Genomic DNA, 14,641 nt, shown 5'->3' with positions numbered 1-14,641 from the left:
CATTTATTTTGTTGAAACATACGAAATGATATTCCAAGCTAGTCGAAAATACAAGAAGAGGAATAAGAGAAACAATTATACACAACGTACGATATATTATAGGAACATTACTATTATTTGAACTGGGTTCGTTTTGGTTCGGTAAGCCTTCCGGGAACTGCGACCATGTAGATGTTTTTTTCTCATTATAGGAACATACTAATTCTTCTGAAATATTCAGAAAAAGTTGAGATGATTCGGATTATTTCATTTTATTGAGTAATCTCTTTATACATACCTCCAAGTTGTTCATTTTGCATAATTATTTAGTCATTTATCTTTCCAACAACAATTGTACAAGTTCACCGTCATATAAGGACAATACCTCTTTGGTTCACAGTTATTCTCCAGATGAAACTTATGGTCCAATCGTGATTGACAATACGAAATGCGATTCGTTGTTGTGAACTAAAACAATGAGTTTTGGTTTTGCACACCAATTTTCAATTATATTAGAAAGCGAAAAGTGATTCATTTATATCAGCATTTATTGTTAACCAATATCAGTGAAGAATTTTCTCCAGTCTGGCAGCTAAGAACATAACATAGACAGACATTTTACGTTTTCCTGGAATGATTCGTATTTAAATTATTCAAATGAATTGTACCTGCAATCCTGCACTTTAAAGTTGTAAGGAGAAGGTTATAAGAATAAAATAATAAAAAACTCATTAAAAATTCATCATTTTATTTCAATTTTTTCCAGTTTGAATTCATTGTCCTGCATTGAAGACACTTTCACTAGTAGGGTACCGGATCCACTGATGCATTAGGATCTCTTTCTACTTGGACCTACGAAAATTCAACAATTCAACTATGAACACATGCATGCTCCTTTAATAGTAAATGAGAGATTCATTAATCGGGCAAAATGAAAATATTCAACCAAATATCTGGCGGAAAAATGCTATATTTTGAATTGAAAATTTAATGAAATGGTTTTCGAAGTGGCTTATGTTAATTAAGTATTAAGAATGAATTTGATAAAATCATATTTCATAGGTATGATATTTCTTTGTACCATCTATATTTTAGGTTTAGAGAAAATCAGAAAGTTTCATCATTTATACCTTCACAATTGCGTCGACAACTTTAACTTTTTTTCCTTGGTTTTCTCTGACCTCCGAAACTGTAGATTGGGAGGTAACAGTATTCTGCAAAAGAAAAAATAATAATATAGAATTTATTTTCCTGAAACTATAAAGTTTGTAAGTTTTCATTGTGAATTTTATTTCTTTAAAAAACTTCAATTTGAATGTAGGTACGGATAATTGGAATTAGTGTCCTTGAAGCATAAGGATTACCAAGATATTATTTATCATCAAATTGTAAAAGTGTAATGAATGTGAATAATAATTCACAATTACTACAGGCTCATTGAAAGGATATTCAACAAATTCCAGTTTCTATCTCAGTAGAGTGAACGCAAACGAAGTCGTTGTCACCCCTCACATTTATTAGGCATTAATTCCTTCATCCTGGCTTAAGATAAACACCCCAGGGTGGTTGGCACATATCGGTATCCAACGATAAAACAACCAGGCTCCAATTTCAGAGATTTGTACAAGATGTCAAAGTTATAAAAATTCAGTCGTAAAAACTCTAGGGAGGATTAAATGGCCCAAAACTTAGAACATGAAAATCAGTTTTTATTCGAAGGGACCACCAGCGGTACGTTTAAAAAGGGTTCCTGATTTTAGGCGGGGCTAACGGTACAACCCCATGTCAATAGTACATAACATGGGGTGGAACCAATAATCTGGGTACATAAGGACAATCACTCTGATTGGACAAAAGGAAAAAGATTTACCAAATAGTCCAAGATTGTTGAGTGTCATTATTTTTCTTATTTACTTTTAAGGTGTTTGCCATAGGCTAGTAATGTGCAAATTTTATTGACTGTTTTTTCTCATTAATTATTCTAATCAATTATTAAACTTTGTCATTCAAGAATACTTGGTCTCATTCAGTGAAACACCTCCTAGAAAAAGATCAAATATAAGACTTATCCTAGGGCATAAGCCGGACGCACGAAAGGTTCTTTCAAAAAAAAAAATAAATTGTGTTAATTTCAAAATAATTGTACTGGCCGGAACTATAGAAAGCCGCTCTTCTTATAAGTTCTTTTTTTAAACATTAACACCCTACTACAGGCCAGATTATAACAAAAGATGCAATAAATCAAATGATTATTTGTTGAATTTTTTCGATTATAATTAAAGAATTTTTCTTTTGGCAGAATCAATTCGCTGTTGATATAAATAAATAAAATAACTTTTTCAAGGGACAAACTGACTAATACAACTAAAACAAGCAATAATATCACCAATGCATTTGGCTTCAAATTAACGATTCAACTAATAATTACTGAGATTCGATCTCTCAAATCCACAATCATTTTAGACAGACTTAGAATTCGGTATAAAAGTAAAATTTATTATCAAAACACGTGATTGTTCCTATGAGTTTATATGCGTTCACAGAATGATATCTGTCACTATTCACTAAACATATTCATTACATTTCTATCGAAATGAAATTTGTAAATACATCAAGTGTAAGGGATTTATATCCTTCTGAGTTCGTTATTGACATTGTGATCATTATAAAAAATTTTCTAATTTCCTCTGTGGAAATTTCCATAAGTTGAATATATTCAAAATAATATTCTGCGTTTGATGAATGATACCGAGTGGATCAAATATAAAGGATGCATTGGGATCACTTTTTGAAATGAAATTCTCGCTTGCAAAATAAATTTCGGACCTCACTGACCTACTTTGGTTTCTTGTCTATTTGTCAGTACTTCAGTAGGTACTATATTTTTTTCAATTTTGGGCAGGAAATGATCTCAGAAGATGAGGTTCGACTCAATGATTACGAATACGTCCCTTCTTCTTTGGGTGCCTTCTTCATTATATACATAATATCTATTACTAAATAAATGATTGAAAGTTAATATCATTAAAAAATATTTTCAAAAAACAAACTTACTACTGCCACCAAAACAAGCAATAATATCACAAATGCTGTTGGCTTCATTTTGACTTTCGAATGATCACCCTTGAGATTCGATTTCTTAAATACCCAAATCATTTGAAACAAAATTAGGAATTTATTATCAAAACGTGATTGTTACAATGATTGTATTTGCGATTATGAAATGATAGGTATTCTTTTCTGCTTTTATCGAATTTTTAGCATTTATTGTTTCCACAAACACCTATTATTAATCGAAGAAGAAAAACCAAGATTATTTACAATTTTATGAATTCATTGCTTATATTTTATATTTCCATTCTTATTGAACTGCAATGTGTAACTTAACCTACATGAATGTTGTTCAAAAACTCCAAAGTTATATCTACTTTTTAGAATTTCAATAATTTATGTTTCCAATAGATTTCAATCTTTAATAGATTCAAAGCAATGTTATTCGTTTGAGAAACCTCTTGAGAGATGTTTTGAAAATAATTTGAAAACATGATGAAAGCCTATCCTATTGAATTTTTAAAACTTCTATGGATATTCGTGGTCCAGTAGCCATCAAGGCTTTAGATATGGCAGCCAAACGGGATGAAAGTTTAGTCTTATAAATAAAATGATTTTTTTTATAGAAGATTCATTAGAATAACACCTAATCTTATGGAACTTGAAACAATGTATTGGAAATCGAACAGATTTCTAATTTTAAGTAGTACCTTCTTTATGTATGTTGGAGTATCTATAATTCCAAATCATTAAATCATTTAGCTGGAGAAATCTGCATAACAAAATTCATGTATTACTGTATTCTTTGGTGTTGTTCTTCGTTATGAAAGTAGGCCATTAACAGGGTTATTTCTTTAAATTCATAGATCTAAATTATTCCATCCTTTTCTTCTTCAAGAGTTCTACCCCCTCCTTGTAATAATAGTTATTTACTATACAAGTGGGATAAAGGCATCATTACTATATGCGTGTGAAAGTTGCAGAGGAATTCCTTGCACACGTTTTATGTAAGCACAAGGATATAGTAATGATATACGTTGTAAATGTGACTTAGATTCACTGTATCGGATCTAATTGCCTGGTATATTTCTTGGAAGGAAAAATATATGAGATTCTTCATTTTTGTGTCTATGTTTACCACATAATAGAATAGAGTAAGTAATTCTCTATAATAACTGATAAAAATTGTTGAGGGTTGATGTACATATTCATATTTCACCGAAATATTGCTTAGTTCCAAGAAGAAACACAGCCTCTAATTTTTTCTTCTTCTTTCTTATATGAGTTGGTAGTTCATATAGGTAGGCGCCTGCCTGTTAATAATTAGTCAGCCTCTTCCAACGTAGACATCCAGCATTAGTTCCAACGTTTCGGTGGTCTTCCCTGAGTTCTCTTTCCCGTTGGTTTGTTCTGCCTTGCTCCTTTTACCAGTCTGTTCTCCGGCATCCTCTAATTTGAGACTCTCGAATTAGAGGCTGTGTTTCATTAACACAATGGACTAGTCTAGTGATGTTGATAATACTATATTTGACACGATAGAATTAAAATATAGAGCAAAACTGATAAATCAGTGAAACATTTTTGAAAATCCATCAATAAATGACTGAGAAATAGATTATTTAAATTTACGTATTTTAGGAACGTCTTTGGTCTGTGACGTTACGGCACTTGCCTCTGATCGCTACACCATAAATTACGTTTAAATACTTAGCCGCACCAAGGCTCTCACGCCGTTTGTAGTTGTACAGTGTAGTTTTAACTCGAGTTTTGTTTTGATGTCACCATAATGGAAGAAGGCTTCGTGAAAGGACAAAGTGACAATTAGCCTAAAATAGATATATTCGCAGTGATGGAGTTTTTTTCTTCAAATCCATCTTATGTCAGTGCTGAAATAAAAGAAGTCAAACTTTTCAAGTAAGTATCTACTTTTGAGTTTGCTTCATCATGGTTCAACTTATAACGATGATTTATTTAAAAAACGTTTCATAAACAGTTTGTAGTTGAGTACTGGTTGTTGAAGTCTATCAATGGCAAAACATATTTATGTGAGGAGTAAAAAGTAAAAAGAGAGAAAAGTAATTTATATGTATGTATATAGTAAGTTATTTCAGCCATCGTGTAACGAACAAAACACGACACGAACGGCACAAGTGATTGTACACCAATAAATTCGTAAGCACTCTGCTAATACCAGTCGTCTAGTGTGTGACGTCACGCCACTTACACGTACTATAAAATTATTCTTCCAAGCGCAACTTCAAAGTCCCATAACTTTTTCATTTCTAGAGATATTTCAATGATTCTTCCACATTTTTGTTTCATTTTACTTAAATTTTTAGAATTAATCCTTAACAAAAAAATTAAAACTAGTCCATTCCCTTACATGTTGCATCACTGGACTATTTTCTGATACCTACAAAATAATGTTACTGTTATATATCACTGATGATGAGAAGTGAAGTCCCATCCAAACATTTGTGGTATGTTCTAGAAACATTACTGTAATCTTTCATAATGTTTCACTTATATATCATATGAAATGTTTCTGCGATGTATCATCATGTTTACTGGGCCATATCTGTTTCGATCGTCAGTGATTGTTCGATACTTAATGATATATTTGCAGTAGTTTCCCGTTAATGATGACTAACTTATTCTCATTATAAAATATATATGAAAGAAGGCATACAAGCCTATAATTTTCAGAAAAAAATACACAAAAATTTACAAATACCAATACCCTGAAATAAAGGAAAAAACCTAAATTTGAAGTACATCCAACCGATTTTTAAAATAATTCACACTCGGGGTGAATATTATCCAGACTGGCAGTGAATTTCACCTATCAAACTCCCTGTTGCAGGGGAAATATTGTCTTTGAGATGTCTGCAAGCGCAGTCCACGAGGGGGTGTCAAGGGGTTAATGACCCTCCCCCAAAATGGAACCACCTAATACTTAATATGCCTTTCAAGCAGACGAGGTACGAAATGGTCCCATCAAAAACCTTGATACTCATAACGGTGACCCCCACAAAATTTTAGGCTGGGGCCGCCCTTGGATGTCCGATAGTTTCCGTGATACAACTTCAGTTGGAGGCCACGAAAACTGTTAGTAATGAGGTTGAACAAGTTACTCAGATCACAACCGTACAGGCCGTGTAACTCCCTTTAGATCACGAAAAGAGCGATCTATTATTATTATTATTATTTGAACTGGGGTCGTTTTGGTTCGGTAAGCCTTCCGGGAACTGCGACCATGTAGATCTTCTGTTCTCTACCCTACTCATTCATAGAAACCCAGGGAGGTCCTCCTTATGGGCCTTGGCCGTTACCTCTCTGGTATCCAGGACCGGCTCACCCATGTGAATGGTTCTTAGGCCAGCCAGCTCCGGACACTTGCATAACAATTGTTCGGCTATTTCTGCTTCTGATCCACAGAGCCTGCAAATCTCGTCTGCTGACTTTTCCATACGGTAAAAATGATGTTTGTACCGACAGTGCCCTGTCAGCAGTCCCACCATCACTCGAAGCTCTGCTCGCGACAGCTTCAGGAGCTTTTTGGCGTAGGTAGGTGAAATCTTCACGAATTTCTTTGCCTGAACAAGTATAGGAATGTTAGTCAAGTGAATTGTCCTACTGTTCAACTCCCATAGCTGGACCGCAGCTTTGTATTGGTCTTTTTCTATCCCACAGAAAGGCTCAGGTCCAGCAGGTCTTAACCTTGATGCACTTTTTGCAAGTTCATCCGCTCTTTCATTTGCTTCAACCCCACAGTGCCCTGGTACCCATAGTAGAGTCACCTTTTTTCCTTTGGCCAGTTGCTTTATGGTGTTTCGGCTCTCTTAAGTCAGCAAAGACCCCTGACAACACGATTCCAGGGATCTCAGCTTGGTTTGGCTGTCCGTGGTGATGTAGATATGCGCCCCCTTAAGGTTCATTTTGAGACACTCCTGGGCGCATACATAAACAGCCATTATCTCGGTCTGTAGAATCGAAGGCTCACTTCACAGGGCTTTAGAGATCCTCAGTTTAGGTCCATATATCCCAATGCAAACAAAAATAAATAAGTAAATATGTATATAAATATATGGATATCTAAACATGGTGAAAAAATCTTACATAATGTTTCCCCCACTTCAGTTTACTGTCCTGGATAACACCTAGATATTTACTCACTAGAGAAGTGCAGAGTCTGACCATTTAAGGCCAGAGCTCTGAGGTCGAGATTCCTTCTTCTAGTGAACGGAATTATTGATGTTTTCGAGGGGTTGACAGTAAGCCTCTCTTCCCCGCACCAATTTTCAATAATTCTGAGAGCAAGTTGCATACGGCTACTTAGTGGGCCCCCTCTAACAGTCACCACTATGTCGTCGGCGTAAGCCTGGACGAAGAGCGATCTATCCAGGGAAGGAGCACTCAAACAGTGGAAGATGCTTGCATATTGAGTGTAGTGAAAATAAATCCATTATTTTTCCAATAAATCGCTTCAGTTATCTGTATCTCAAGTTGTATAAGTCCAATAAGGAAAAAACACAAAAGATAATTTTTCACAACAACGCTCGTGATAGTTGTTCATTGACTTACCTTGGTCTTGAATTCCAGTCATCTCTTAGTTGGGGATTACACAAAGATAACTTGTGTAAAAAATTGTCAACCACTAGGAGGGTGAAGCAGATATCAGGTTTGGAGACCGCAAGACTCACATATTTTTCTAGTTTCTATAGTCAGGCATCTATAATGGAATAATAATTTGGGGACAGTACGCGATGCTTCAAGAGTCCTGCTACAACAAAAGAAGGCCATTAGAGTACTTTTCAGTATGAAAAGTACAGAAAGCTGTCGAGAGGTATTTAAAAAGGAGGGCTTGCTCACCATAACATCTGCCTATATACTTGCCTCAGTGAGCTATGTGCACCAACATCTGAAGCAGTATCCAGCGGGCTCAAATTACCTTGAACATAACACTCGAGGAAAAGCTCACTGGCGATACCTCCCTCCAGGATAAAGAAGACTCAACAAGGTCCAAACTACACAGCGGTTAAACTTTATAATAAACTCCCCCAAGAATTTAAAACGCTTCCATTCACTCAATTTAAAGGGAAGGTGAAAAATTTGTTACTCAAGGAAACAATTTACGACTTGAGGGAATTTTTATCTTGAAATGTTAAGAAATAGTTTAAAGTTTGTATAAAATACGTCGTATGTTATATACCTATTTGTAAATTTTTGCTGTTGTGACTTACCTATTGATGGTGCATTTTTATGCTTGTATCTCTACATGTCATAAATAAATAGTAATAGTAAATCGAGTTTCACTAAATGGTGTTAGAAAGATGAGATTTCGTAAAAATCAAATAATTTGACAACTTTGTGTCTAATCCTTCACAATAATATATCTGTATGATATATTTAGTTTATTTTTGTCTTGGAATATATTCCAATTTTAAAAATGACAAAATTAATAATCAACCAAAAGAAAATTCAAAATGACTAAAACTGTACCAATTGAGTAAACGGTTAACAAATTGAACAACTGAATTAACATAAAGACAGACGTATTTTTCGGAATTTTTGTTTTTAATAATACAATTTAGCCTCATCAGTGCCTTATAGTTCAACGAAATTATTGAATTTACAAACTCACCACGTGTATATCCACTTCACCAAAATTTCAAGCAAGAAACTACAAACTAACTAAACGTACCTGTACTCTAGTGAGGATTCACAGAGCAAGCCATTACTGAAGGTAGTCATAGATTTCTTTCTTGTTATTCTTTTGAAATAGATATACAAATCAACATTTACAATTGAATAAATAATTTCAGAAATTTTAAATTTATCAATTGGTTGATACTGACTCTCTAATTAATAAATGATTACATCAAATTATAAAAGTTTAATGAGTCTTCTTGATGAAGGATATTTAATATAAATCAAATAATTTGAGAACTTTGTGTCTAATCCTTCACAATAATATATCTGTATGATATATTTAGTTTATTTTTGTCTTGGAATATATTCCAATTCTAAAAATTTCAAAATTAATAATCAACCAGAAGAAAATTCAAAATGACTAAAACTGTACCAATTGAGTAAACGGTTAACAAATTGAACAGCTAAATTAACATAAAGACAGACGTACGTTTCGGAATTTTTGTTTTCAATAATACAATTTTCCCTCATCAGTGCCTTATAGTTCAACGAAATTATTGAATTTACAAACTCACCACGTGTATATCCACTTCACCAAAACTGCAAGCAAGAAACTACAAACTAACTAAACGTACCGGTTACTCTAGTGAGGATTCACAGGGCAAACCATTACTGAAGGTAGTCATTTTTAGAATTGGAATATATTCCAAGACAAAAATGAACTAAATATATCATAAAGATATATTATTGTGAAGGATTAGACACAAAGTTGTCAAATTATTTGATTTATAGTAATTATCCTTTATCAGAAGACTCATTAAAAGATGATATATCGTGCTGCAACAATTTCTTTGACAGTTTTGTGATTAGTTGACTCAGTTTAGTTTTGAGCGCGCGTCGAATATGGACTCTAGCGAAGATAAAATAAGCAATAATGCAAAGTTTTTCTCTCCACGGGCAATATTCTAAGTGTTCGATTGATATGAATTTATTTTCTATCACCAGGGAACGGAAAAAGTTGCCAAAAATATGATAAATTCTCGCATTGGCTATTAATTGCTCTTAGCAAATCCAATCATTGTATCAATCACGTATTAACAATCAAATTATGCTTTATTTTTATGTGAATTCATTCGATTTCTTTTGCATGAATTAGGTATTTAAGGAATCGAATATCAAGTGGAACCAGTTGAACCATCAATATGAAGCTAACTCCATTTGTCATCTTACTTCTTGTTCTTGTTGCAGTGGTAAGTTTGTCAATGAAATTCTGTAAACCAATTTCAATTTTTTGTTTTGTTTGAAGGTTCTAAAATGAGATTGAATCAATAAATGAATTGCAGCCTCCTTTGGATTTTCATTTCTTGATGATTTTTGCTGATAGCTTTTCATAACTTACCATCGCCACTGATTTAATTTGTTTTCATATACTTTTCTCAATTACAGTGCAGCGTTGCTTCCCAAGGTACATCTTCTGTAGTTACAGGAAACAAAGGGTTGAAAATAAAAAATACTGATGCATTTTTGAAGGTGAGTAAAGTATATATTACAACGAAATACTCATAATCGACTCAACTCAAGTCGCTGAAATTTGATTATGAATTTGCTGATTATTAATTATAACTAAGTAAAAAAGAATGGAAAATGGAGACCATAATCCCAGTTCTCAAAAAGAATACCATCAAATGGTAGCCAGATTAGGATTAAGGGGGTTCAAACCGCCAAATGTGAAGTTGTCACCATTTATTAAAATGAAAAGAGGCAAGCAGGAAACTGTTAATCAACCTTCGCACAGCCGCAGTCAATAATGCTTGTGTGGAAACCTTCCCGAAACCTGGCTAAGCCCGTGACCTAAGATGGTTGGAGTATTTGGTGCTGTCATCAAATGCTCACTATCGTTAGGCCGTTGTCCAAGTGTCTTTCAGGCTGTGTGTTCAAGATGTGTGAAAAAGAAACCTAGTAAGGAATTATCAGAAATGTAATATAGCAATACATTCTGACAGTCAGGTTGCAATCAAAGCATTGAGCTCGCATATCTTCCATTATAAGAAGATATTGGAGTGCTGAGAGTCGAAGTGAACTCGATGAAAAAGGCAAGAATAAGATGGTCTATTCAAGCTGCTTTCCCGGTCGCTCGAAAAAAGGAGCACAGACTCCTTTCACTATCCCAGAACCTTTCACTGGTATGGATACCAACAAGAAAGAGACTCAGGCGAGGGAAAAAACCGAAAAAACTCTAGTGGAATCACCTTGGGTTGGAGCATTCCAAAAAGTTTCTTCAAAACATTGATACTCCGATTTTTAATAACTATCTGGGTCTTAGCAAGAAATATATCTCCTCATTAGATTCCTCAAACAGAATTACAGCCTCAGGAAGTACATCCCTCATGAGAAAGAGTCTAGTGAAAAACGACCAGTGCAGATTCTGCTGATAGGTGGAAGAATCTCTTGGTGGGATGCAAAAAATAGTTTGGACAAGAGACTTGTAGAAATGTGGAAGTAGTTTCCTTGAAGGGCAAGCTGTAGACTACGACGACTAAGGGTGAGAACAGTTCTGATAGGGGGCAAAATAGATCATAAGGTCGCAGTGCAATGCAACCCCTCCCCCTTAAATCTAAATCTGAATCACATAACATTTCAATTTGGCGCAATATGATTTTGAGTACCTATAGATATAGGTACAAAATGCATCAAAATTACAGATAATTTTGCATGACAGCGTGTTGTTATAAAAACTGCATGAGTTCATTTTCATTTGGTGGAGGTGGAGGGCTCTTTCTCCAAAAATGAAAATGACCGAATGCAGTTTTTCAAAGAAAACACGCTGGAATGCGAAATTATCCGGTCATTTTGATGCACGAGCGTAATTCGGGGGAATATTTCCCGAATAAACTGTTAACTTGTCAAAGTGACATAGATTCCATAGATACCATAGATTCGAACTGTGAAAGATACATAGAAACTATGCATCTATGAACAGAACAATTATCGCAGTGCAGTTTCGCTTCCTACAATGCAATTATCGCTGTAATTTTCGATAATTGTTCTCCATAAACATAGAATTTTTGACAGGAGGGAAATATTCGCTGTAATTTTCGATAATTGTTCTCCATATACACAGAATTTATGACAGGAGGGAAATATTCTTATTAATATTTCAATCCAATAAGAGATGCGTTCAAAATATCTAGTATGTCTTTATTTTTCACGGAGAATGCTTCTTACTGGTGTCATGAGATGTATGTCTTTCAGGTTCTGAAACAGCAGGGTCCGGTTCCATCCATAGCAGGAACACTAGTTTGAGAGCTACAGGGTATCAACAATTACATTACGAAATTATGCAGGAAACAAGATGATTTGGAATAATAATAAATGAAACAATAGAATCAACTTTCATTTAATATCCCCTCATTTGGATGAATGAAAATAAACAGTCAAGTTAAAACAAAATCGTAAAATTGCACTGAGTTGGTGTCAGGAGCATTTTTTCATTAATAAGACATTGGAAATGTTGCCCTCGAAAATGTTGATTTCAATCGGATGGGTTATCTTCTGAAAATATATGGGTCCACTGATCATTTTCTGTGTCTTTGGGTTTCTGAGATTCGATTCTTGACTACCTCAGTAGTATGGTCGACTGGGAGGTTGACTGTGGTGCCGAAGGTACCGGGTTCGAATCCCGGCTAGGTCATGGATGTTGTATATGTCTGGTGATAAATTTGAAAGAGTCTTATAGAAAATGAAATGTTCGTTATGTGGATGGTTAAGCCAAGCACATATAAAAGGAAATAAAAAAAAAAGATTCGATTCGAGTCGGATGTTTTTCATCGGCTAGATTCCCCTTTGAGCCATGTCAACATCACCATAGAATCTGACCAATACCAGACTAAATTCTTATATCAAGCTGCAGTAACAGCTCACAACCGTTATATTTTCCGTAATTTCAAATTTTTGATTGTTTCGGTCACTAGTTCTGATTTAGCTTTTTACACTTGCACCATATTTCAAATGACGTTTAATGTGGCCTAATCACCGATTACACTAAACAGAAAAATTTGGACGTTTATTTTCCCAATTACTTTCAAACAAGGTTCTGTGCATAGAACTCATATCAATTTAATTGATATTAGGTCTATTGTTCTGCGCAACTCAAAACGTCGAAACAAATGACTTATTACATAACCATGAATATTATTTGTCTATGGACATAATCTGATTGTTTCTGTGTTTGGTTTTGTGAGGAATTTCACAATTGAAATATGGATTAATATTCAGATCGTGAATTATCATTCAATGACAATTTAAAAAAATAATTCATGTTAACTTTGTCACCACAAGAACAATCGGTAAATATTATAATAATCGATTAGCGTTGATTACGTAAACAGCGTTTATCTACTCCTATTGAATTATAAACTCATTATTCAACTGCTTTTGAGCAATTAATAGTATCTATTAACAAACAGCGTGATTTATAATAACTCACTACTTATAACTCACTATTATAAATTGGAAAATATGGATCTGTGCTTCTATACTTCTCTGCTTCTGTTCGATTGGCCGAAAGGGAACATTCCATTATTGTTATTGAGGGGAGGAATGTCCGAGGGAATGTCACTTTTGACGTTTTCAAATTAAGTTGATATCTAATTATTGTGAATGTTTTGCTGAAAACGATTAATTCAGATAGTGAAGATGAAATATTATAAAGGTATACATTTCCAAAAGACAAACAGCTAATGTTACCATACAGAATTAATTGCCCGAAAAAATATAAAGGAGTTTGAAAAAATTTTCAAGATTGGTGTAGCAGTAAGATCGTAATCGTTTACAGGGAATATTTTTTGGTATATTTTAATGCATTTTTATAGGCAATTATTAAGGTTTCTATGTCTGTACTATGTACTGGATTCGAGCTAGCCGAAGCTAGTTCGATTGTGATTGGTAGCACTAAGTTTCCATCTCTCTTGTACGGGATCGAGCACATTATGTTTATTTCCCGTTCCTTCTGTCTTAATTCTAAGTCTGTATTTTTTTCTTAGTATTTATTGATATAGTCGTAGATAAAGTATAGTATTCAACTTGCGGTAATGGTCATAACTCACTTGATGAATTACAGCACTCGCCTGCGGCTCGTGCTGCAAACATCATCTGCGTGAGTTATGACCTACATTACCGCTCGTTGAATAATATACTATTATTTTTTGAATGGTGCAATTGGCCCTGAATTAATATCATTTAAAGTTCGATTGGAGCTGTTGCTTTGATATCGGAAATGATCACAACAGGTCCAGAAATGATGACGCTTTTGATGGAGATCCTGAAAATAAAGATAATTTTTCCAAAATGAGGGTTCATTGGAACGAATCTTCTTGTATCGGTTGTTTGGTATGTTACTTATGTTTGATTCACAGGCATAGTCTCAATTTCTTGACATACAGCAATCTTTATATAGCATTCAAATATCTACTCGCGCTTTTTTGTACTCGAGTTGCCTGTGAAATGTTTTCTGAATGTAAATTGTGAAAATCAGAAGGTTGTAAACATCAATTCTTTCGAGTATGGAAAAAGATCAGTTGGGGATTTGAATCACAGTTATATTATTGGCACCTTGTTTAAATATAGATTCTCAATTTGAATTGGCAATATTATAGATATTATAATTTTTATCGGAATGGATAATATGTATAATAAATTGTTTTAGTTGTGTATTTCTCTTTCTGTAATGACTGTATTCAATTTTTAAAATTGGTCATTTATTATTTCGTCCTTATTCATTGAGTTTTTTTGTAACATACTTGTTATCTTTTATGCATTTCTATATGTAAATATATCAATTAAAAAACATTTTCTCCATTATAACTCCCCGATTCTGATGACAAATAAATGTGCAATATCCCAAAAAAATTCGCCCTCATAGTCAGAAAACAGCTCTTTCATATAAGAAGTTTATTTTAGA

The 14,641-nt window shown here is 34.0% G+C and overlaps 2 long non-coding RNA genes across 2 annotated transcripts; one reads left to right on the top strand and one right to left on the bottom strand.

The window, feature by feature from the left end:
• Positions 1-710: 710 nt before the first annotated feature.
• On the bottom strand, positions 711-3,110 carry LOC123683194. The gene is made up of 3 exons (XR_006747953.1): positions 3,034-3,110; positions 1,110-1,193; positions 711-831 (listed from the first exon to the last, which is right to left on the bottom strand). It is a non-coding gene; the product is annotated as an uncharacterized LOC123683194 (long non-coding RNA).
• Positions 3,111-9,860: 6,750 nt separating this feature from the next.
• LOC123683193 lies at positions 9,861-12,065 on the top strand. The gene is made up of 3 exons (XR_006747952.1): positions 9,861-9,932; positions 10,129-10,212; positions 11,935-12,065. It is a non-coding gene; the product is annotated as an uncharacterized LOC123683193 (long non-coding RNA).
• Positions 12,066-14,641: the final 2,576 nt, after the last annotated feature.

The sequence above is a fragment of the Harmonia axyridis genome, chromosome 6 (genome assembly GCF_914767665.1).
Source record: "Harmonia axyridis chromosome 6, icHarAxyr1.1, whole genome shotgun sequence".
Lineage (NCBI taxonomy): Eukaryota > Metazoa > Arthropoda > Insecta > Coleoptera > Coccinellidae > Harmonia > Harmonia axyridis.
Note: the sequence above shows the minus strand (reverse complement) of the source record. Positions and strands in the feature narration are given on the sequence as shown.